This window comes from Oncorhynchus tshawytscha, linkage group LG07, assembly GCF_018296145.1.
Source record: "Oncorhynchus tshawytscha isolate Ot180627B linkage group LG07, Otsh_v2.0, whole genome shotgun sequence".
NCBI lineage: Eukaryota > Metazoa > Chordata > Actinopteri > Salmoniformes > Salmonidae > Oncorhynchus > Oncorhynchus tshawytscha.
In genome coordinates, this window is record NC_056435.1 from 12,094,767 (window position 1) to 12,121,386 (window position 26,620).

A 26,620-nucleotide genomic window follows, 5' to 3' on the forward strand; every position below is an offset into this window, starting at 1 on the left:
TGATTCAACATTTTCCAGTACCTCCAATCCAGTGTTTACATATGCAAAAGAGTGTGGGCTACATTCATTTCAGAATATGTTGCAGACGTCCCATTCCATTGAGTCGGGTACCATGAATGGGAAAATTAGTGTACCCTCTCGTAGCTTTGTTTTTTTTGTTGTCCAGACAGTTACAAACCATCTCCTTTCACGCTCGCCTTTAATAACAAGCAGATCAAAACCATGAGCCACTGCAACACGAAAGGTAACGATAGATTTAGCGTATTCGACCACGGCTGTTCAAGCCTTCCACTGGAAAACGTCGGGTTGGTCACAGAATGGGACAAAAAGCTTCAGGCCAAGTCGGCGAATCACGATCAACATTTGCAGGATGTGTTGCTTACTGCCTTGCAATGGTTTCACCACGCGTAGACTTGGATAAGTGCAGTAATTTAAGCTTTCTATGTGAAACCGAAAGTCAGAATTGATTAGTATTAGTGGGGAAAGTAAGTAACCCCCCAGAAATCGATGCATTACGAAAATAGAAAGCAGCAGCATGTGTGCTGCAATGGACAAATACCCATCTACACAAATTAATAGGACAAAACTAGCACCAGGGACAACTTTGAAGCGATATATTGAAATAGCAAATTGAAGAATGTTTAAAGGTGTAACGTTAACTTCAGAGAATAAGGGTCTGACTTCCCAACGGAGCAAGGCCAAGTATGTTTACAGCTGAAAGGGCATGGGATAAAACATTTTTTTTTAAAGATATATAGCTTGGTTAGGTAGAGTAACGTTAGATGCAAAGGGAAACCCTCCCTTACCCATTGTGTCTGACACAATATCCTTCATTGTTGAACACGATATCACATATGTATACAGAGCTCCACGAGTCCCATATTTCTTCGTTGAGGACAAATGATTCCATACACAAATAGACTTGCACCAATAATTATCCTCGAGTAAAGTAAACCATTTTCATAAAAAGAGGTTAGGCCTACGCGAAAGACGAGGTTAAACTGTTATTTTTCCACGATTAAACCAGAGCAGTAGAATAGTTCCAGATTTTGCATGAATAAATCTCCGCTCCTGACTAGTGTACTCCAAGCGATAACAAGGGCTTCTCCAAGACGTTCCAAACTTGTGCAGCTTTTTTTTTCTCTCTCTCTCTCTCTCTCTCTCTCTCTCTCTCTCTCTCTCTCACTCTCAAAGGAGTTGTTCCTGTTTCGCCAAAGCTTGGGGGAGGGGTGTTTGTCAAAGCAAGCTGAAAACCCCAGCCAGTTTAGAACACAGACCAAACTCACAGAGAAGTGAGAGCGAAGTCAATCCGTTATAGCCTACTAGGAACGACAGGGTAAAGGTGATAATGGACTAACCGATTGCAAGACTAGGATAACCATACAATATCCTATGCATTTTGGGAAATTAAAATGTTTGCCTATTAGGCCTGACAGTAAATAGCAGTAGTGTAAAAAAAAAAAAAAATACTTTGAAGTATTTTTACACCGCTTAAGTCGTTTTTGGTGTATCTGTACTTACAACTATTTCTTACAACTTTTACTTCACGTCATTCCTAAAGATGTATATTTTACTCAATACATTTTTCCTGACACCAAAAGTACTCCTTACATGTTGAATGCTTAGCAAGGACAGGAAAATGGTCCAATAGAGCCCCACAGTGGAGGTGTCATAATACCCATAAAACCTAGCTGTCAAACAGGGAAATGGTTCCAATAATTTTTTCACCATTCATTTTTCCCATAGGGGATTTTAGAGGAAAAAAGGGGCTGTTTGTGTAGGCTTACCCAGGAAGGATGTTTCAACAACCATGTAAATCTCTCTCGGATAAGGTGACTTTTATCAATATGCTTGGCTCTATTTACTCTTAGATTAAAAAATGCTAATTATGATCAAAGTAGACATCGTGCAAAACTACAAATCCCTGCAAGCTCCTGCACGTCACATCTAGCTGACACCTTTGCAAACAGGTATTGTATCGATGTAAAACTTGCACAAGACAGTTCACAGAATTGTCCATTTAAAGAAATGTTGCCAATTTATTAATTATTAGAGTTAGTTACCATTAGATAGTTAACCCAGAGATGTTTACCTTTGCCTCGATTCGGCAGTCTCATTTAGCTCATCATGGCATTTGTAGTTCTTTATGATAGCCACATTAGCATTACATTTTTGGTGGGTAAATACAGGTGAATATATACGTAAGTCACCTTGTCCTAGAGATTTACACGGTTATCAAAACATCACGCAAGGGTAAGCCTATGCGAAGCACAGCCCTTATTTTAAGTTTCTAAAATCCCATATGGGAAAAATGGATGGTGGAAAAACTATTAGAACCCTTTCCTTGTTTGACCGCTAGGTTTTATAGGTGTTATGACTCATACTGTGATACTCTATACATGCGCTTATCTCTGGTCTGCCTCTGATCTGGTGGACTCACTGAACACACATGCTTCATTTGTAAATTATGTCTGCTCCAGCCTCTCCAATCTAATGTGTGTTTGTATGTGTGTGTATATCAGGGGGGTTGGATGAAAGCAGAAGACAAATTTCCACCTCGTGTGGACTAATGAAGTATACTTCTTGTCTTGTTTCCTCTGCTACCCCCACTTTGAAAGAATAGCTTAACCTACATTCTTAATCAGATTCTAGGTCAAGTCAATGTGCCATACTGTATGTGAGCTGTTAGATCAATTGTAGTTGAAAGAGCTGTGTCCCCCGCATGCCTGCACAGGAGACGGTAGTAAATGAAAAAGCAGACACTTTCCTATAGCCTGACGTCTTTTTAGATGTCCTCAACGGTTTGAACATCAAAGGTGTCGGTGTGTTCTCTTCAAACTGCACCTGGCTACTCCACCACCTCGACCCTTGATTCCCTCCACCCTTGCACTTATCCACTTGTTCTTCTTTGAACAGGTTTAGTTTTATATGGGTCTACCTGGCACCTACTTTGCCCCTCCCCATAGGTTATATATTGGTTTAGGTAAGAGTCTGTTAAATGACAAGAAGTGAATGTGAAAGTATGTCTGTCATCTGTCTGTCTAACTGTCTGTGTCCGTCTTTATCAAATGTAGTAGACTGGAGACATGAACAGTCAACCTGGACAGATTCATATGATGGATCACTTAAACCCCTGGCATCTCAAGATGTCAGTAATAGCCAACCTAGATATAACAAAGTAAATGGAAATCTTGGGCACTCCAATTAGTATAATTTGTTAAGTTTCGTATGGTATGTATTCATTTGTGGATGTCCATCTTCCATTTCGTGTCTTATCTTACAATTTGTATTTTATGTTACGAATTTCAATTCGTACAATATGTTAGGAATTGCAATTCTTACTATGTTATGAATTTGCGAAAACGTATGATATGTTTTACGAATTCCAATTTGAAGTAGCTAATGTTAGCTAGGTGGTTAACACTAACCTTAGCTAGGTGGCTAATGTTAGCTAGGCTAGGGGTTAAGTGTTAAGATAAGGAGTTAGGTTAAAGGGTTATGGGAAGGGTTAGCTAGCATGTTGCAAAATGCTTAAGTTAGCCATGATGAGATTCGAACGTGCAACCTTTGGGTTGCTAGACATTCACGTTATACGCCCACCAATCTACCCTGACCAACCCTCAACTTTTGATTTTGCCTTTAGTAACATTCTGTCCTATGTAGCCATACCAAACAAAACATACCATACCAATTTGATTATCCCGGTTTTTCATTTACTATGTTACGTCTAGTCTATGAGACCAGGCTGTACTAGCAGCCAGTACAGACGTCAGGATAGCAGTTTTCGTCTTTTGTCACATTTGGGTTTCCCTGTGTCCCTTACTGAGGACATGCTATGGGCTGAACTCTATAGTATCCTCTGACCGTACTAGTCGGATCCCCTCAGATGTGGGGTACAACACACTCACAAATGCCATCTCAGAGATACCAATTGCAATTTTTCACAATCACTTGCCTCTCTTAAAACACTCTTCCTTCAAATAGCTGAGCAAGAGTGATGAACATGCAATAGGGATTCTTTGTGTCAACACAATAGAACAGACACTAGGCACATGTTTATCTATTCTATTTACACAAGAAGATATAGTTCTTTATATTGGTTAGAAATAGCAGCGAATGATCAGAGAGACCTATCGGCACATAGCTGTTTCTTGATTCGATATGGAGACAAAAGACAGGGAATGTTAGAAGGAGGAGAGGAAGCACTAGATTTTTGTCTGTTGTTCGTTCTGATGCATACTAAGCGTGCAACGGAGGGGGGCTGGCAGACTCAAGGGATTAAAAGCATTTGTCTGCCATCTAATCCTCTGCTTGAACCCAGAGCACCACCACTACGCACCCTACAGACTCCCAGGATCCCAGAAAGAGCAGAGAGAGAGACAGAGAGTGAGACAGAAAGAGAGAGAGACAGGGGGAGAGACAGAGAGAGAGACAGAAAGAGGGAGAGACAGAGAGTGAGACAGAAAGAGAGAGAGACAGGGGGAGAGACAGAGAGAGAGAGAGAGAGAGAGAACAACAACATTCTAAGTGAATACTCCATTCTGGGGGAAAACAATTCCCTTAGAAGTTCCATGGCAATTGCTTTTACCGTTTTACTCTGTCGATTCGTGTGCCTCTTAGATAACAAGGGGGAGAAAAAGAAGGCAATCCTTTTTCCTCTTTGGGAGTGATATGAAAGATCATCCCCTGCTGATAAAATGTCTGTTCCTCTACCCCCAGAGAGTACATGACAGACATGTTTCAGACATATACCATTTACTATATGGGCGAAAACAGAGACAGTTGTCAATGTTTGCATACTTTTATATATAATATGGTGCCTGACATCCCTAGTGTTACAGGGTTGTGTTCAGCAGGATACACCGTGGCAAATGTTTTGCAAAGGAAAACAAAACATTTTTCTTATTATAACAAGTCTAGATAATCCCTCCCTGTTTCAGTCCGTTATCTTCCGATTAATGCCTAACGAACAGGGCCCTGTTGTTGATTTGCGCAACACAGTGAGTAAAAACATCAGTTACACACGCTTGTCATGTTTAACACCCCAGCAAGAGGTGACATCTGGTAGCACGGAAAGCAAAAACAAATCCTGATCACAATGAGGCATGGGCTTTATTTCTATCCTGCTATCTTGTGTTCCAGGTCTAAGCTGACACTAAGTGAATGTATGTCATTGCCATAGGTTAATAAAGAGACCAACATATGTGACTGCTTAGAACAGTGCAATATAGTCAAACAGAGGGATTTAGTGGTGCCGCTCATCCATAAAGAGGTATGTGTTTATGTGATCTATATACAGTACCAGTCAAAAGTTTGGACACACCTACTCATTCAAGGGTTTTTCTTTATTTGTACAATTTTATACATTGTATAATAATAGTGAAGACATCAAAACTATTAAATAACACATATGAAATCATGTAGTGATCTATAATTTTGATTGTTCAAAGTAGCCACCCTTTTCCTTGATGATAGCTTTGCACAGTCTTGGCATTCTCTCAACCAGCTTCACCTGGAATGCTTTTCCAACCGTTTTAAAGGAGTTCCCACATATGCTGAATACTTATTGGCTGCTTTTCCTTCTCTCTGCAATCCAACTCATCTTAAACCATCTCAATTGGGTTGCGGTCGGGTTATTGTGGAGGCCAGGTCATCTGATGCAGCACTCCATCACACTCCTTGGTCAAATAGCCCTTACACAGCCTGGATGTGTGTTTTGGGTCATTGTCCTGTTGGAAAATCAAATTATAATCTCACTAAGCGCAAACCAGATGGGATGGGGTATCACTGCAGAATGCTGTGGTAGCCATGCTGGTTAAGTGTGCCTTGAATTCTAAATAAATCACTGACAGTGTCACCAGAAAAGTACCCCCACGCAATCACAGCTCCTCCATGCTTCACTGTGGGATCCACATATGCGAAGATCATCCGTTCACCTACTCTGCATCTCACAAAGACACGGCGGTTGGAACCAAAAATCTCAAATTTGGACTATCAAATCAGACCAAAGGACAGATTTCCACTTGTCTAATGTCCATTACTTGTGTTTCTTGGCCCAAGCAAGTCTCTTATTATTATTGGTGTCCTTTAGTAGTGGTTTCTTTGCAGCAATTCGATCATTAAGCCCTGATTCACGCAGTCTCCTCTGAACAGTTGATGTTGAGATGTGTCTGTTACTTGAACTCTGTGAAGCATTTATTTGGGCTGCAATTTCTGAGGCTGGTAAATCTAATGAACTTATCCTCTGCAGCAGAGGTAACTCTGGGTCATCCTTTCCTGTGGCGGTCCTCATGAGAGCCAGTTTAATCATAGCGCTTGATGGTTTTTGCGACTGCACTTGAAGAAACTTTCAAAGTTCTTGAAATTTTCCTTATTGACTGACCTTCATGTCTTAAAGTAATGATGGACTGTCGTTTCTCTTTGCTCATTTGAGCTGTTCTTGACATAATATGGACTTGGCCTTTTACCAAATAGGGCTATCTTCTGTATACCACCCCTACCTTGTCACAACACAACTGATTGGCTTAAACGTATTAAGAAGGAAATAAATTCCACACATTAACTTTTAACAAGGCACGCCTGTTAATTGAAATGCATTCCAGGTCACTACCACATGAAGCTGGTTGACAGAATGCCAAGAGTGTGCAAAGCTGTCATCAAGGCAAAGGGTGGCTACTTTGAAGAATCTAAAATATATTTGGATTTGATTTGTTCAACACTTTTTTGGTTACTACATGATTCCATATGTGTTATTTCATAGTTTTGATGTCTTTCGTATTATTCTACAATGTAGAAAATAGTCTAAATAAAAACTTGGAATGAGTAGGTGTGTCCAAACTTTTGACTGTTACCATAGGAGGGGATCATGTCCCAGTCACACCCTTTGTTGGTGTGCTAGTGTAACAGTGTAGCTTCCGTCCCTCTCCTCGCCCCTACCTGGGCTCGAACCAGGGACCCTCTGCACACATCGACAACAGCCACCCATCGCTCCACAAAAGCCACGGCCCTTGCAGAGCAAGGGAAGCAACTACTTCAAGTTCTCAGAGCGAGTGAAGTCAACGATTGAAACGCTATTAGCGCGCACCACCGCTAACTAGTTAGCCATTTCACATCGGTTACACTAGTATGTCAGCTCTCCCACTCACTTGTGTATCCAGGGCATCATCACCAGGAAGATACAAGTGGTGTATTTCTTATAGTAGCCCTACCAGAAAAAAACAGTGGTGAGGGATGAACTTGAACATCACTATGGCACCAATATTATGGTTGCATTTGCTGACCAGTTTCATTTATTTTTTTATATGTATCTTTTCTTCTTTCACATTTATTTGTGACCCTATGGCCGACACTGTTAACTTATTGTTCTACTATATGTCAAGTAGATGACCTTGCGGTACACAACTGTAGATTTTTAAAGGCAGTAAAGGTCACTGAGTGAGACACAAACAACCGTTCACGACATTTTGAGAGTGGACAATAATTTGTATTTCTTGAAAACAAAGGTATTTCAAATTCATTCAGGCTTATCTAACAGCAGTCTTCCAGATACAGATTTGATTGCTTTTGCAATTAATCACCACTTTCCAGTTCTCTCCTCTCCTCTCCTTCCCTATCCCCTTCCCTCTCATCTCCTCTTCATTCCCCTCCTCTACAATGGAGGTAGATATCTAAACAAGCTCCAATTAAATGAATGCACCTCTCTAGTGAAATTACACCAATGAGCTAGTCATCAACAAGGAATTTGATAGCAAACCATTCTATTGAGTGCCCTATAATTTATTCAATAACCGCTAATCAGGGAGCTGAAAACAGCAATAAAAATTGGATGTAATTGTTGTCATACAGAAATTAAATCATACACTCAGTTTAGAGTGGATACGTTGAACAACAACCTGGCAAATTAACTAATTAAATATTGATATCATATTGAAGTGAATCCTGTTCATTTGTGAGTAACGCACAGTTTTTTTCCCTACCCAATAAGTAACCTTTGAAGACGATGTTTATCTCTCAGCTTGTTAGTCTGTGAGGTTTTTTGTCCGTGAATATATCAGGCCCTGCGAAGAAATATGATCCTTTGACTCTGAACAAACCTCATAACAAAGAAAAGTACGTCTGCTGAGCCCGCACTCTTGCCTTAATTAATTTTCACCACTTTTTTCCCCAGTGGACTTGTTTTACAATGTCCCTAGCTCTGGGTGCTTTGCTGTCACCACATTACAAAGCCCTTTCTTCACTCCTCCTGCAGGAACACTGGTGAGTCAAGGTGTGCATCCCAGATGACACTCTATTCCCTATGTAGTGCAGTACTTTTGACCAGGACCCATAGGGCTGTGGTCAAAAGTAGTGCACGACATAAGGATTAGGGTGCCGTTTGGGAAACATCCAAGGCCTTTCATAGTCTTTACTGCTGTAGAGCATTTGTGAAACCAACAGCTTCGGGATATTCTATTACATTTACATTTGAGTCATTTAGCAGACGATCTTATCCAGAGAGACTTACAGGAGCAATTAGGGTTAAGTGTCTTGCTCAAAGGCACATTGACCGATTTTTCACATAGTCGGCTCAGGGATTTGGTTACTGGCCCCCAACACTCTTAACTGTTAGTCTACCTGCCACCCCCTTCTATAGATGTCCTTGGTAAATACTGGCCAAGGAAACAAGTAATGTAAGCAATGAAATGCTGTGACTCACCTTTGTGTACCTCTGGTCCTTGTGTGTGTTGTGTGTGTCCATGTGCAAACATACAGTTGAAATCGGAAGTTTACATACACTTAGGTTGGAGTCATCAAAACTCATTTTTCAACCACTCCACAAATTTCTTGTTAACAAACTATGGTTTGGCAAGTCGGTTAGGACATCTACTTTGTGCATGACACAAGTAATTTTTCCAACAATTGTTTACAGACAGATTATTTCACTTATAATTCATTGTATCACAATTCCAGTGGGTCAGAAGTTCACATACACTAAGTTGACTGTGCCTTTAAACAGCTTGGAAAATTCCAGAACATTATGTAATGTCTTTAGAAGTTTCTGATAGTCTAATTGACATCATTTGAATCAATTGGAGGTGTACCTGTAGATGTATTTCAAGGCCTACCTTCAAACTCAGTGCCTCTTTGCTTGACATCATGGGAAAATCTAAAGAAATCAGCCAAGACCTCAGAAAAAAATTGTAGACCTCCACAAGTCTGGTTCATCCTTGGGAGCCATTTCCAAACGCCTGAAGGTACCAAGTTAATCTGTACAAACAATAGTACGCAAGTATAAACACCATGGAACAACGCAGCCATCATACCGCTCAGGAAGGAGACGTGTTCTGTCTCCTAGAGATGAACGTACTTTGGTGCGAAAAGTGCAAATCAATCCCAGAACAACAGCAAATGACCTTGTGAAGATGCTGGAGGAAACAGGTACAAAAGTATCTATATCCACAGTAAAAACGAGTCCTATATCAACATAACATAACTGCACATTGGGACAAAGATCATACTTTTTGGAGAAATGTCCTCTGGTCAGTTGTACAACGGGTGGGTCTAATCCTTCATGCTGATTGGTTAAAACCGCATTCCATCCAATGTCTATTCCACAAGTTACCAACGGCTAAATCTATGACGTAAAAATCCCTTTTTACTCTGTTCCATCTGACTGCGCAATCCACTGTCTCATCAGCCCAGCCAGGTAATTTATATACTTGATCTCCACTATTAAAAGCATCTAGATATTATCTCACATTTATTTTAGACTAACATTTAGTTTTCAACAGCAGAGATTTTGTATAAACCTTGCTGTCTGTCTACTACATTTGCAACATTGTTTCAATATTCAAATTCGATATCCAGCTGTCCCATAGTAATGAACGTGTCGGGAGTCGGGACGAGAAAGACAGGCAGGCAGCGTTTCTCAGCCAGTCGAAATCATGAATCAGCTGGCATCATTTTTATGGATATATACAAAGAAATGTCAACAAAAATCAGGTAAAAACGAAACAAAGTGCAGCTAGTTTGCAGTCTTTCCAGCTTCAGTTGGAAGTGATTGTGTTAGCTGTGTTGTTGACTATCTCCTCTGAACAAGTGTCCTGATGAGAGAGCACGTTTTCCATGCCAAGCAAAATCAAGCCTCATTAGCTCATTATTATGGATGTATCCAACTACTGTAAGTCTCGCTAGAAAACAGCTTAAATAAACGCAAATGCAGCTACTTTGCTATTATTATGGCTACACTGTTAAACGACCAGCCCGCTTGGGTAGCAACCCTAGATTTGTGTCGGGACTATATCTTGTGGAAGAATGAAATATCATTAATAAATTAATCAAAATGTAAAAAAATATGAAAATATGTAAATCAATATTTGAATATTTGTTTAAAAGTGATAATGTCCTTGAAACCGGTGTTTGGAGGATATATTGACACAGTTAACAACACCCGTGCCAATATATCCTCCAAACACCAGCTTCTCTGGCATTATCACTTAAATATGCAACAGAGCTATCATTGCAGTTCCATGCAGCTTCTAGGCACTGAGGGTTGCTGTATGGCTGTGAGAGGACCACCTCTATGTACACAGATAGAGGGCATCAGGGTGTCATAAATTCAGACAAGTAGCTCCTCTTTGTGGGGGGGAGGTTCTTCTATCCTAAAATCCCCCTAAGTCCCCACAACTATAGTAAAACAAGGAACATTTTCCCTCGTGGGATAATTTCCCAAATCCTCATGGGGACAAAGGTTATTTAAGCTTAGAGGTTATGTTTAGGGTTAGGCTTACAATTAGGTTTAGGGTTAGAAATAGGGTAAGGGGTTAGTGGTTAGGTATAGTATTAGGGTTAGGAGTTAGGTTCAGGGATTTGGTTAGGGTTTGGGTAAGGGTTAGGGGTTAGGGAAAAAAGGTCCCCATGTGTATGTGTGTCTGTCTGTCTCTTTGTGCCTGCACCTATATCTGTGTGCGTAGGTATCATTTTGAACCAAAGGTTTCAACTGTAAATTCCTTATCAATTCCTTTATAAACTGGATGCCCATGTAGACCACTTTTTCATTACTTACATCGTGGACATTGAGCAAGCTTCTCTATGAATACTGGAAGTCATGTGCAAGGTTAAGACTCGTTTGAGTGGAAATCAAGTAAATCAGTTGGCTAGCAAGCACTGTGAGTGAATTACTCTTCATTATCACAAGACTGAACGACCTGCCAGATATAGAACTTTGTCAAAATTCAATTTAGCTGTCGTGTACTGTAATAAAAGGTTCAAAAGATGTCCAGGTTTATTCTTAGTCTCTCTCATAACACAAATTCACAGGTCTCAATCAGAGACACAAGTATTAAAAGGTCACAGACACGCCCGTCTCTGACCTGCAATTGATATCTATGCTATGCCGTGATATACTATACAATACTATATACTATTCCGTACTGTATGTAATAATATTGTATTCTATAGGATCCTTTTCTTATTTAACTGCATGCATACTGAGTTGAGCCAACCCTGCCCAGAGCTTAGGGTCTGACTAGTATTTTTCATCCACAGCTGTGTGGAAATCAAAGTGACTGGTGCCATCAACTGTCCAGCAGACCAACTGCCCAGCAGGCCAACTGCCCAGCAGGCCAACTGCCCAGCAGACCAACTGCCCAGCAGACCACTGCTCTGCTCCATGGATCAGTAACCCATTTTATATAATACATCAACATGATCGGTGAGCGTTTGCCATGTTACGTTAAGGAATGAGGTTAGCCTGAATGTTAGGTTTTTCAACAGCATTCTGTTATTTGCAAGACTACACAACAAATAATGATCTTCTGTGTTAGTTTGTAGCCCGGTTCTATAGCCAGAGGTATGGCTATGCAGTAAGTATGGCTCAGTATAGATCCGCCTGCTGCGATTTGGGTAGAAGCCGACCTGAACCGTACAGTGCTGGCTCTGAGATACTCTTTTGTCAACAGGAAACTATGCAGGAAGCGTAACACGACCAACAAGTGATTTATACACATGATTGTTGATTTTTAACTGGTAAATTCTGTTGTTTTTAATTGCATCGAGTGTAAACTGTCAGTCTTTCCCACCTGTCATCTCTCTGAGAGGACCACAATGGAAATAGGCATTACTGTGTTTAATCCTTTATCATTTTTCATGTATATATTATTGTCTCCGGCTGGAGAACCAACCTAGGTCCTACTACTTATCCATTAAATTTAATCAATCAATCTATAACGGTGTCATTTGTGGCACACACACAGGTGAGGTGATAGCAGGTAGGGCTACAAGATTCTCCTGGGGAATTGGAAATAAAAGGCCTCTGATGCGTGGTCAGACTGCTCCATAAGTCATTCTGCGTCCCTCCAATGTAAATATACCTTAAAGCTAAGCTCAGCTCAATAGTATGAAAAGGGTATCTTATAACGGAGAACCAGTGGCTCAGAGAATCACTCACACCATTTTTCTGAACCCCATCCAGCCCAGAACTCCTCCCATGAGGAGGCTGTGAATATCAATGAGATTTCACTTGGTGGACCCCTTTGTTGTCTTGAGGCATCATTGAAAAATCAATATCTTTCTCCTAAACCTTGGCAATGTGGCAAGCTATTGACTTGGGAGAATTTTACCCTCTCATCTTCCTCATTCAAACCCCGAAAACAAACGGCAGCAACCACACACTTGACGACTGTCACACCCTGACCCTAGTGTTCTTTGTTTTCCTTGTTATTTTGGTTAGGTCAGGGTGTGACATGGGTGACGTATGTGTTTTGACTTGTCTAGGGGTTTTGTATGTTTAAATGGCTGTTTCCTTTCTAGGTAGTTTGTATGTCTATGTTGCCTAGATTGGTTCTCAATTAGAGGCAGCTGTCTATCGTTGTCTCTGATTGGGAACCATATTTAGGCAGCCATATTCTGTGGGTACTTTGTGGGTGGTTGTCTTCTGTCTTTTTTTTTTTGTCTATGCACTAGATAGGACTGTTTTGGTTTTTCCACATTTGTTGTTTTGGTATTTTGTAGTGTTCACGTTTATGGTCTTTATTAAACATGTTGAACTCTAACCACGCTGCGATTTGGTCCGATCCTTCGCCCATAGAAGAAAGCCGTTACAACGACAGAGTCAGGCAAGGAGAGAAGACACTGTAATCCGGGGGGAAGCAACAATTCCATGTTTTAATTGAAGAAATGCAGCAAGAGAAATTTAACCAAAAAAAGATAATATTTCAAGTAATTGTTTAAATTTCTATTTACTGCCTGAATTGTATTGATCAACCCTGGCACCAATAGCTGAGTCCTCCTATAACATCCCAGTTATGTCAACAACAAACACAGCATCGTTGTCATCTACAGCCATGCTGGTAGGGTGGCACCATATCTTGTGCCGGTGGGATCTCTCTTTTCTCTGTGAATGTCCTATAAACAGAGTCAAGGCGGGGGGAGACGGGAAACGGACCCAAGCTCCTGCAGGTCAAAGGTCATTTGACCTTTGTAAATGTATATTGGTGTGAGAGTGTCTTGCGTTGACCCTGTTTATGGGGACCAGCCAGCCGGCTGTGAGCAGGCGCAGGGGTTTCATTTGGCCTTCCTTTGCGGGGAGAGCTTTATCAGTGCAGTGTAGCTGGCTAACATAGGCGTGTATGCATATGGGAGTGCATTTGTGTGTGTGTGTGTGTGTGTGTGTGGTGATGGCGTCAGAGGTCAAGTCTTGCAAGCTTCCTGTGGCCAAAAATTGATGAAGCACAGGCTTCCATCACACCCCATCGGACACACACAGACCAGGTCCAGGTCCTCACTGAACCAAATAGCTACTAGGAATGGTATAGGCCCATTCTCCCCTTTCAAGAGCAGCCAATTGCATGCACGTGCGTGTCTGTGTGCTAAAAGGGAAGTCAGCCAATCCAGCCAACCTCATTGACCCAAAAGTGATTGACTGTTTCCAGGTCAGCCTCTATCTTGGTGTTGGGCAATTGCCACCTCTGGTTCTACAGCCACAGCCTTCCCTCAAACTGATTCCAGATCTTTTTAGGAAAGCAGTACTTGTCCATGTGGAGGAGAGCCAACACTGTTGCAATAACTGTTTTGCTCTTTTCCCCCCAAAATAACATGGCAGCCCTGTGAGAGCAGGCTAAAAATAAACCACTGACACGGTAGGAAGGCCAAGGAGGCAGAGAGAGAAACCAAAGGTATGGCTGCTCTCTCTCCCTCGCCTCAAGTACACACATTACCATTGACCCAAGGCTCACTGTCAAGGCTATTGGGTTATCTAGGTTGTTTTTGTGTGTGTGTGTGTGTGTGCGTGTGTGTGTGTGTGTGTGGACGCGCTCTGTATGTGTGCATGTATTCATTGAGATGTACAATGTATTTTTCAAGAGAGAGCTGTTTCAGAAAGGCAGCATTAGTATCTTTACCTGTTCACACTGATTCTCGTTTGGCACTCTCTGAGCTGAAATAATTATACGAGGTCTGCTTTATTTCTTAAGATTGTTTAAGTACAAACTTGGACAAGTATTCCCATTTTGCCCAAAAATATATTATCCTTTTAAAAATACTACTAAATTCATTATTCCCACCAAATGTTTTCATTCACATCTAATCCTGAGGCAAATCCTCAATCAAAATGCTTTCTTTATAATGAATGGATGAGATGGTGTGGATGACACAGAAGAGTCAACTTGGGGAGGGGCTTGAATTTCATGAAGCATCCTTACAGTACCGACATTACATGTACTGAAACACCTATCTGAATCTAAGCATGCAGGAGAGAGCTGTAGGAGAGAGCTTAGACAGTTACCTCGTTAAAGCTGTCATTAGAGAGGGATCACTGTGGCTGACAACGCCCCACCTACACACACAAATGCACACACACCCACTCGCACGCTCTAGCATACACACACATGCATGCATGCTATGCATATACACACACACACACACACACACACACACACACACACACACACACACACACACACACACACACACACACACAGAGGGAAAACACACACATACAGGGTGCAGCACTGTTTACATCCAGACCCTGCCCCCCTCCCCTCCCATGAGACCCATTTCACATTCCTCCACCAGCCTCCCTGCATTCTTTGCGTGGTGAGGAGGGGGCCTAACCGGTCTCTCTTTCCTACATCTCTCTCTTTCTCTCTGTTTCCTGCACTCCCTTTGTCTTTTTTTCACTCTCTATCTCTCATTCAACACTCCTTTTCCCTCCCATTCTCTTTCACTGTTTATTGCAGTCCTTTCTTGGTCACCCCTTTCTCTCTCTTTCTCCTGACTTTTTAAAAACATTTCTCTCTCACTCACCAAGTCTCTCTCACATACACACCCCTCATCTATTTCTCTTTTTTTCCTAGTCCCCTCCCCATCTCCCTCCCTCCCTCCCTCCCACTCTCCATCTCTCTCAGTGAAGGTAATTTGGGAGTAATGAGAGCTGAGGAGAGCTGAGCTGAGTGGCCAGGGTGGACGAGAGGAGCGAGAGAGGAGCATATATTTGCATCAGTCGTCGGTCGGCGCCCCTCTTTCAACGGTTCCCTTTAGTCCAGTTTAATGGAGTCTCACACCGGGTCTTTGTCCTGCCACAGGGCTTTATACCTAACCCCACTCCTCCCTCCCTCTTTTTCCCTCCCACCAGAGAAAAGAAGGGGGAGCCACACCGCATGGGAGCTAGACCGCATGGGAGCTAGAGGCAGTCTGCAGGCAGCGTCTCCTCTATCTAAATACAGGAGCCCCAATTTATTACAAACCCAGTGGTGGGAATAAGAGAGTGAGATAGAGGGAGACAGAGAAAGACGAATTGGCGAAGGCACCCCAACAGTCTGCAGCACCCGGCCTCACCCTACTGCAATCAAGGAACCTACCAGGTACAACCCTAAATCCGTAACCATGAGCACCCTCTTAGATATCATCCCGACCAACTTGCCCTCTAACTACACCTCTGCTGTCTTCAACCAGGATCTCAGAGATCACTGCCTCATTGCCTGCATCCGTAATTGATCTGCAGTCAAACGACCAACCCTCATCACTGTCAAACGCTCCCAAAAACACTTCAGCGAGCAGGTCTTTTTAATCGACCTGGCCTGGGTATGCTGGAGGGATATTGACCTCATCCCATCAGTAGAGGATGCCTGGTTGTCATTTAAAAGTGCTTTGCTCACCATCTTAAATAAGCATGCCCCATTCAAAAAATGTTGAACTAAGAACAGATCTAGCCCTTGGTTCACCCCAGACTTGACTGCCCTTGACCAACACAAAAAACATCATGTGGCGTTTTGCATTAGCATTGAATAGCCCCCGTGATATGTAACTTTTCAGGGAAGTCAGGAACCAATATACACAGGCAGTTAGGAAAGCTAAGGCTAGCTTTTTCAAATTTGCATCCTGTGGCACTAATTCCAAAAAGTTTTGGGACACTGTCAAGTCCATGGAGAATAAGAGCACCTCCTCCCAGCTGCCACTGCACCGAGGCTAGGAAACACTGTCACCACTGATAAATCTACGATAATCGATCATTTTCAGAAGCATTTTTCTACGGCTGGCATTGCTTTCAACCTGGCTACCCCTACCCCGGCCAACAGTTCTGCACCCCCTGCAGCAACTTGCTCAAGCCCCCCTTCTTCTCCTTCACCCAAATCCAGACTGCTGATGTTCTGAAAGAGCTGCAAAATCTGGATCCCTGCAAATCAACTGGGCTAGACAATCTGGACCCTCTCTTTCTAAAATTATCAGCTGAAATTGTTGCAACCCCTATTACTAGCCTGTTCAACCTCTCTTTCGTATCGTCTGAGATCCCCAAAGATTGGAAAGCTGCCACGGTCATGCCCCTCTTCGAAAAGGGGAGACAATCTAGACCCAAACTGCTATAGATCTATATCCATCCTTCCCTGCCTTTCTAAAATCTTCGAAAGCCAAGTTAACAAACAGATCACCGACTATTTCGAATCCCACTGTGACTTCTCCACTATGAAATCTGGTTTCCGAGCTGGTCATGGGTGCACCTCAGCCACTCTCAAGGTCCTAAACGATATCATAACCGCCATTGATAAAAGACAGTACTGTGCAGCCGTCTACATCGACCTGGCCAAGGCTTTCGACTCTGTCAATCACTGAATTCTTATGGGCAGACTCAATAGCCTTGGTTTCTCAAATGACTGCCTCGCCTGGTTCACCAACTACTTCTCAGATAGAGTTCAGTGTGTCAAATCGGAGGGCCTGTTGTCCAGAACTCTGGCAGTCTACAGGGTTCAATTCTCGGGCCGAAATCTTTTCTCTGTATATATCAATGATGTCGCTCTTGCTGCTGGTGTTTCCTTGATCCATCACTACGCTGACGACACCATTCTGTATACGTCTGGCCCTTCTTTGGACGCAGTGTTAACAAACCTCCAAACGGGCTTCAATGCAATACAACTCTCCTTCCGTGGCCTCCAACTGCTTTTAAATGGTAGTAAAACTAAATGCATGCTCTTCAACCGATTGCTGCCCGCACCCGCCCGCCCGACCTGCATCACTACTCTGGACGGTTCTGACTTAGGTATTTGTAGTGTCCACATATTCTAAGTGTCTGGTTAGACTGTGCTTTAAACTCTCCTTCCAGACTCATATTAAACATCTCCAATCCAAAATTAAATCTAGAATCGGCTTCCTATTTCACAACAACGCCTCCTTCACTCATGCTGCCAAACATACCCTCGTAAAACTGACTATCCTACCGATCCTTGACTTCGGCGATGTCATTTACAAAATAGTCTCCAACACTCTACTCAGCAAACTGGATGTTGTCTATCACAGTGCCATCCGTTTTGTCACCAAAGCCCCATATACTACCCACCACTGCGACCTGTATGCTCTCGTTGGCTGGCCCTCGCTACATATTCATCTCCAAACCCACTGGATCCAGGTCATCTATAAGTCTTTGCTAGGTAAAGCCACTCCTTATCTCAGCTCACGGGTCATCATAGCAATACCCACCCGTAGCATGCGCTTCAGCAGATATATTTCACTGGTCATCCCCAAAGCCAACACCTCTTTGGCCTTTACATCCAGTTCTCTGCTGCCAATGACTGGAACGAAATGCAAAAATCAGTGAAGCCAGAGACTTATATCTCCCTCTAACTTTAAGCATCAGCTGTCAGAGCAGCTTACAGATCATTGCACCTATACACAGCCCATCTGTAAATAACACACCCAACTACCTCATCCCCATATTGTTATTTATATTTTTGCTCTTCTGCACCCCAGTATCTCTACTTGCACATCATCATCTGCACATCATCTGCACATCTATCACTCTCAGTGTTAATGCTAAATTGTAATTATTTTTGCCTCAATGGCCTATTTATTGCCTTTACCTCCCTAATCTTCTACATTTGCACACACTGTACATAGATTTTTCTATTGTGTTATTGATTGTAAGTTTGTTTATGTGTAACTCTGTGTTGTTTTTGTCACACTGCTTTGCTTTATCTTGGCCAGGTTGCAGTTGTAAATGAGAAATTGTTCTCAACTAGCCTACCTGGTTAAATAAAGGTGAAATAAAATAAATCAATTTAAAAAGTCTGACGTTAAATGTCTGCAGGTTGCTGATGATCTGGTGCTTCTGTCCCAAACCAAGGAGGGCCTACAGCAGCACCTTGATCTTCGGCCTAGATTATGTCAGACCTGGGCCCTGACAGTGTTACGGTTTTCTTCTGGTGAAAGAGAGGTGGACCAAAATGCAGCGTGGTTATTTATAAACATCTTTAATGAAAGATTAACAATTTACAAAACAAGAACCGTGAAAAACCGAAACAGTCCTAACTGGTGCAAAACACAGAGACAGGAACAATCACCCACGAAATACCCAAAGAATATGGCTGCCTAAATATGGTTCCCAATCAGAGACAATGATAAACACCTGCCTCTGATTGAGAACCACTCTAGGCAACCATAGACTTACCTAGAATACTATTCTAAACACAACCCCATTAATCTACAAAAACCCCTAGACAAGACAAACACATAATCACCCATGTCACACCCTGGCCTAACCACAATAATAAAGAAAACACAAAATACTAAGGCCAGGGCGTGACAGACAGTAAATCTCAGTAAGACAAAAATAATGGTCTTTCAAAAAAGGTCCAGTTGCCAGGACCACAAATACAAATTATACACCGTTGTCCTAGAGCACACAAAAAACTATACATACCTCAGCCTAAACATCAGCACCACAGGTAACAAAGCTGTGAAAGAAGGCCATTCTCTGCAATCAAAAGGAACATAAAATTCGACACACAAATTAGGTTCTGGCTAAAAAATACTTGAATCAGTCATAGAACCCATTGCCCTTTATGGTTGTGAGGTCTGGGGTCCGCTCACCAACCAAGAATTCACAAAATGAGAAAAACACCAAATTGAGACTCTGCATGCAGATTTCTGCAAAAAATATCCTCATAACATAAAATATAAAACACCAAATAATGCACGCAGGGCAGAATTAGGCCGATACCCACTAATTATCAATATCCAGAAAAGAGCCATGAAATTCTACAACCACCTTAAAGGAAGAGATTCCCAAACCTTCCATAACAAAGCCTCATCACCTACAGAGAGATAAACCTGGAGAAGAGTCCCCTAAGCAAGCTGGTCCTGGGGCTCTGTTCACAAACACAAACAGACCCCACAGAGCCCCAGGACAGCAACGCAATTAGACCCAACCAAATCATGAGAAAACAAATAGATAATTACCTGACACATTGGAAAGAATGAACAAATGACCATATTAGAGACATATGTTTCCCTCAGATTACACAGACCCACAAAGAATTCAAAAACAAATCCAATTTTGATAAACTCCCATATCTGTTGGGCGAAATACCACAGTGTGCCATCACAGCAGCAAGATTTGTGACCTGTTGCCACAAGAAAAGGGCAACCAGTGAAGAATAAACACCAATGTAAATATAACCCATATTTTATGGTGATTTATTTTCCCTTTTGTACTTGAACTATTTGCACATCGTTACACAACTGTACAGTATATAGACATAACATGACATTTGAAATGTCTTTATTCTTTTGGAGCTTTTGTGAGTGTAATGTTTACTGTTTATTTTTTATGGTTTATTTAATTTCGTGTTTATATTCTATTTCACTTGCATTGGCAATGTAAACATATGTTTCCCATGCCAATAAAGCGAGACAATATAGCCCTTTGAATTGAGTCAGAGAAAGGGAGATAGAGAGAGAGAGAGACAGAGAGAGACAGAGACAGAGAGAATGACAGACAGAGAGAGACAGTGACACAGAGAAAGAGAGAGAGAGAAAGAGAGGAACACAGATACACAGAGGATAGAGAGGTAGAGAGAGAGACAGAAAGAGAGAGAAATATATACAGAAGAGAGGTAGAGAGAGAGAGAGAGAAACAGAGAAATATATACAGAAGAGCGGTAGAGAGAGAGAGAGAGAGAGAGAGAGAGAAATAAAGTAAAAGAGAGAAAACAGAGAAGAAACCAACTGGTGGGAAGCTATTATATGGCGCAGTAGCATCTGTGGCCCTCCGATTTTGAGTCTAAATGTGATTTTCCCCTCCATACCGAGAGAGAACACTGAGCCAGACAGTCCTCTGGAAATTACCGGCCGAGTGAAATGGTAAACAGGCAAGAAGAAGCACACCAAATACATCTGCCTTGCCGACAGCCTCTTCTCTTACATACCATCAGTCTCGGCTATAAATTCCAACGGCGTCTAATTGAAGTGAAATGCCTTCAAGAGAACTGTAAATAGTGCCTCTCCTTCTAAATGTACTTATACATTGCACTGCTGTCCCCTGTGTTGTGCTGTGCAGTGCTGTGTTGTGCTGTGCAGTGCTGTGTTGTGTTGTGCTGTGCAGTGCTGTGCAGTGCGGTGCAGTGCTGTGTTGTGCTGTGTTGTGCTGTGTTTTGCTGTGTTGTGTTATGCTGTGTTGTGATTCTGTTCCTCAGATTGACACTTGCTTGATAGAGTGGCCACATCTCATCAGTCACCCCATTAATGTGTGTGCATCTATTCAGTCAGCTCATCCACAACAAGAGACAGGCCACCTAAACACTACACTTCAAATCTTCCTTTTCTTTACATCATCACTACACCATGTATTGTACCCCATTTTCTCCCAACACAAAAACATCACCATACGATGCATGCATGTACACTCCCAGCAGCACTATCACCTGTCTAATCATTGAGATTGATACATAATTCAGCGTGATGACAAAATAACAAGGCTGATAGACCACATGGTCATATGTATGTTAGCTAGCTATCGTCTCTCTGCATCTAACGACTATGTCGGTACCAATATCCAGTTCAGTTAAAACAATGTTGGGTTGGAAATGGCAGTTGGACAGACAGGAGTGTAATTGTGTGGGTGGAGGACATGAGGAGGAGAGGAAGAGGTGGTAATCAGATGAATAAATGTCAGTGACCGAAGGTCCCTGTGCATTGCTGTTCCTGGTCTTACCCTTAATTACCTGCTTCCACCTCACTTCCTCTGAAGACTCAGACTGCCAGAGCAAGGTGACATCTCACTCTCTCTCTCTCTCTTTCTTTCTCTCTCGCACACACACGGACACGCAAGTATGCACAAACACATACAAAAACACACACATCCCACTGGGCACAGACGTCAGTACAACGTCTAGTTCTGGTTTACATTTGGTTGAGTTGTCAATTAACATGAATTCAACGTGAATTCAACCAAAAAGGGTGGAACAAAAAAGAGTGAAGAAAAATGCTAAATTCTGTTACGGTTGATTACTTTTTGCAAATCCAATCAGTTTTCCACATTGATTCAACATTACATTCACATTACATTTTTCAGTTGAAATGACATGGAAACAAAGTTGATTCAACCAGTTTTTGCACACATGCTTGCTCGCATGCACACACACACACACAGCGGCAGCCCGCCCATTTGTATTGAAACAATAATATATATTGTTTAATTCATGGGTTATATTTTACATGCTCATAAAAGTGTAGTAAATGTGTACATTTTTCTGTTTCAAAAAGAAATAGTTCAATACAAGCTGTTCAGGTAGTTACTACTCTGCCCCTCAGTGACTGCCAGCAGTAGTAGCAGCAGCTTCACATCCCTTTTGACAGGTATTTGCTATGAGGGGGAACCGCTAGCATACATTATAACACCACAAAATAAATGGACTGTCCTGTGGTGCTCAAATGTGTGTTAAGTCAGAACTTCTGGGTCTGCTCTAGTCTCCATGCCAATATGTCTCTCGCACCAGGCGGCTTTCTTCCGCACGTGAGACCAGATCTGCTCTATCAGGTACAGATGGCGCTAAAGCTAATGATGATCAACGTGTAAAATCAATAGTCATAGCAGTCATGGGAGCCTGGGACCTGATGAACTGGACATCAACATCCAGCAAGAGTCGAAGGACAGAGGGATACACTAGCTAGAACCGTCTCACGGCGGATCTGGTAGGGCTTGTTTCCTCCCCATGTTGTTCATCAGGCTCTACTTTAGGTGAGAGTGCGATATGTTGACTTGCCTAGTTAAATAAAGTGTCACGGATCCCTCTGGAACTTTCATCACGCACACCTGTCCCCTATTCCCACTGATTAGTACTCGTATAAGTGTGCCCTTTGGTTTCCATTGGGCTGTCGATTATTGTTACTATGTCTGTACCTGTTGCATGTTTTTTTGGCTTTCGTGCCATTGTAGATTGCGCAGATGATTACAGGGCTTGTCCCGTGTGTTAATCATTGTGAGGGTGTGTTATTTATTCGAGGTACTCCTCGCTCTTTTCTTTTGGGTTTCTACCTTGTGTTTTGTTTAGTGTTTGTTTGGTCTTCGTCCCTGTGCCTTTACACGGCACACCATAATTTGGGTTTAATAAAAAAAACTTTTACGCATTCCAGCGTCTGTCTCCCAATCCTTCATACCAACGTGACATAAAGGTTACATTTTTAAAAAATATATACGTTTTGTGGACAAAAACAGCATAAATCCAGGTGTATCACAAAGCATGATCAAATTAATTAACCAGCTACAGTAATTATGAGAAACGTTGTGAAATAGTTTGGTAGATTTTTGGGGTCAAATTAACCAGTTATATACAGTTGAAGTTGGAAGTTTACATACACTAACATGCTGTCCAGAACGGACACGTCGCGTGCGCGAGCATTTCAAAATATATTTTTGAAATCAACGTTATTCAATTATTGCACCCACAATGCTCGCGCACGCGAACGAGCGTCTGCGTTGCCAAGGGCTAAAATAGAATATTTCTGAAGCAGATCTCGCTGCAAGTCCTGCCTCTCCCATCTCTTCAATGGTTTACAGAAGGAGGTACCCAAGTGCCATCTCCTCATTGGTTATACCCACGTGGGTGATTGAAAGACAAACTGTTTTGCCGGTCGTCATGGTAATACTATGAAAGTTTAAATGCTAATCACCATATAACTTCAAAGATGAAAAAGCCTGGAAGGAGGAGAGATGAATAGAAACGATTCGGTTGATCGTTTTATGTGTGGATTGATTGTCGGAGTAGAGGACCTTGTGCCTTTCAGGTAAAATAACAACTCAATGTTTATATCCTAGGAAAAATTAGCTAGCAGCAAGCTAGCTAAATAGGACAAATTAGCTAGCATGTGCAAGCTAGCTAGCTAAACATGTTTAATGCTTTTCGAACTGTCCCCAAATTAATGTAATTGATTCAGAGTTTGTTTTGATATTTTAACCTGCGTTTTGTGATTGCGTTTGGTGTGGGGGGACAAAACACATTTATGCACGATGGCGCACGCGTGCAGCCGGTTTGGGTTCCGTGTCAGGTTGGAGTCATTAACACTCGTTTTTCAACCACTCCACAAATTTCTTGTCAACAAACTATAGTTATGGCAAGTCGGTTTGGGACATCTACTTTGTGCATGACACAAGTTATTTTTCCAACAATTGTTTACAGACAGATTATTTCACTTATAATTCATTGTATCACAATTCCAGTGGGTCAGAAGTTTACATACACTAAGTTGACTGTGCCTTTAAACAGCTTGGAAAATTCCATAAAATTATGTCATGGCTTTAGAAGCTTCTGATAGGCTTCTGATAATTTGAATCAATTGGTGGTGTACCTGTGGATGTATTTCAAGGCCTACCTTCAAACTCAGTGCCTCTTTGCTTGACATCATGGGAAAATCAAAATAAATCAGCCAAGACCTCAGAAAAACAATGGACCTCCACAAGCATGGTTCATCCTTGGGAGCAATTTCCAAATGCCTGAAGGTACAAACATAAACACCATGGGACCACGCAGCCGCCATACCGCTCAGGAAGGAGACACGTTCTGTCTCCTAGAGATGAACGTACTTTGGTGCAAAGTCCAAATCAATCCCAGAACAACAGCAAATGACCTTGTGAAGATGCTGGAGGAAACAGGTACAAAAGTATCTATATCTACAGTAAAACAAGTCCTGTATCGACATAACCTGAAAGGCCACTCAGCAAGGAAGAAGCCACTGTTCCAAAACCGCCATAAAAAAGCCAGACTATGGTTTGCAACTGCACATTTGGACAAAGATCGTACTTTTTGGAGAAATGTCCTCTGGTCTGATGAAACAAAAATAGAACTGTTTGGCCATAATGACCATCGTTATGTTTGGAGGAAAAGGGAGAGGCTTGCATGCCGAAGAACACCATCCCAACTGTGAAGCACGGGGGTGGCAGCATCATGTTGTGGCAGTGCTTTGCTGCAGGAGGGACTGGTGCACTTCACAAAATAAATGGCATCATGAAAATAGAAAATGATGTGTATATATTGAAGCAGCATCTCAAGACATCAGTCAAGAAGATAAAGGTTGGTCCCAAATGGGTCTTCCAAATGGACAATGACCCCAAGCATACTTCCAAAGTTGTGGCAAAATGGCTTAAGGACAACAAAGTCAAGCAATTTAAGTGGCCATCATAAGGCCCTGACCTCAATCCCATAGAACATTTGTGGGCAGAACTGGAAAAGCATGCGAGTAAGGAAGCCTACAAACCTGATTCAGTTACACCAGCTCTGTCAGGACGAATGGGCCAAAATTCACCCAACTTATTGTGGGAAGCTTGTGGAAGACTGCCCAAAACATTTGACCCAAGTTAAACCATTTAAATGCAATGCTACCAAATACTAATTGAGTGTATGTAAACTTCTGACCCACTGGGGATGTGATGAAGAAATAAAAGCTGCTCTCTTCCATTATTCTGACATTTCGCATTTTTAAAATTAAGTGGTGATCTTAACTGACCTAAAACAGGGCATTTTTACTCGGATTAAATGTCAGGAATTATGAAAAACTGAGTTTAAATGTATTTGGCTAAGATGTATGTAAACTTCCGACTTCAACTGTACCTTTGATAAGCAGCTAACTAGCTATAGCTAGCTGGAGGCTTGCATGATAGTTAGGTCCCATGCCGAATTCAAAACTAATATCTGACTAACTCTGAAATGTGAAGTTATTTCAAAATAAAGATTAACTGGCTAGCGCATCATGCTTTGTGACATTATGTTAGCTAGCTTTCCTCAGTTAGATAATGTGTTTTCACTTATTGCATCTGCATGCTTGGTGCGTTCTCCCGGGTGCACTCGTTCGTTCCTGAGCTGGCTGCTAGTTCTAAATAGTCGAATCTGTTCGAAACAGTGGCAGCATGTGCAGCAGTGGCCATTCGGTTTCTGACAAGCAAAAGTCAAATAGGTGTATTTGTGGTGTTGTTCAAATGCACCGATCGCTTTATATATCGTCACAAAGAAACTACCGGTAGCTCGAAAACTTGACATCATATTTCTGCCACGCTGCTTTGTTGGCAACTCCAACCACCTCGGGTCTCCGGTATTCAGCTATCAGTGCCCCCCCCCCCACACACACACACTCCCTCTCTCTTTCTGACTCTTCTATCACGTGTCACTCTGTCTCTCCCTCCATCTCTTTCCCTCTACGTGTACAGTATCTTTCTCTTCTTTGCCTCCCTCCCCATCCCTCTATATTTTTCTGTCCTCATCACGTTCCCTCCTTCTCTCCCACCATTTCTATGCGTTCCCCTCTCTGTCTTTTTTGAAAGACTGTTAATACTATCATGGTTCCACCTGCCACCAGAGGGTGGCAGAGACTGTCCTGGAGACGTTAATGACACTCATGTGTGTCTTAGTACTAATTATGATTTCCCTTTAAGAGAGGTGTGTTTTCGGTTTCCCTTTGCAGCAGCTGGATTTGGGTTCCCTGTGTGTTCATCCCCAGGGTGAGTGGTCTAGCTCTAGTGTTTGTTGTTTTTCCATTATCGTTATGTTCTCATTTTTCGAGTAAAGTATTTACGTTTATCCTGAATCATTGATTCCTCGTCTGGTCCGTTCTCTGCACCTGGGTCCAACCACATCACAAGTACAGAGACACAGTGGAGCTGAATGAAGCGTGGGACTAAAAACCAACAACAGAGAACCTTTGTAAAAAAAAATACACTGTGACTTTAAAATGTATATAGTATGTATATGCTGGAAGTAGAAGCTTAAGTGTTATTGTCTATTAGTTTACCCTAATTAGGGGAGGGGTGGTAGGGTTAGGGGAACATAATAAAGGAAAATATATTTTTAAATGATATATTCTTTCATTTATATATATACCCAAAAAT

The 26,620-nt window shown here is 42.0% G+C and overlaps 1 protein-coding gene across 6 annotated transcripts in view; it reads right to left on the bottom strand.

The window, feature by feature from the left end:
- Positions 1-26,620, bottom strand: part of LOC112253985 (B-cell CLL/lymphoma 9 protein) — a 124,880-nt gene that overhangs the window by 50,793 nt on the left and 47,467 nt on the right. For 2 of the 6 annotated variants that reach the window (XM_024426163.2, XM_024426162.2), the window contains exon 1: positions 807-1,202. The exons of 1 other annotated variant lie outside the window; for it this stretch is intronic. The gene's annotated coding sequence lies outside the window, so the exon portion shown is untranslated. Of the gene's footprint in view, positions 1-21; positions 760-806; positions 1,209-26,620 lie in introns of those variants that run through there. 3 more of the 6 variants (XM_042324109.1, XM_024426165.2, XM_042324108.1) reach the window with 3 other exon arrangements.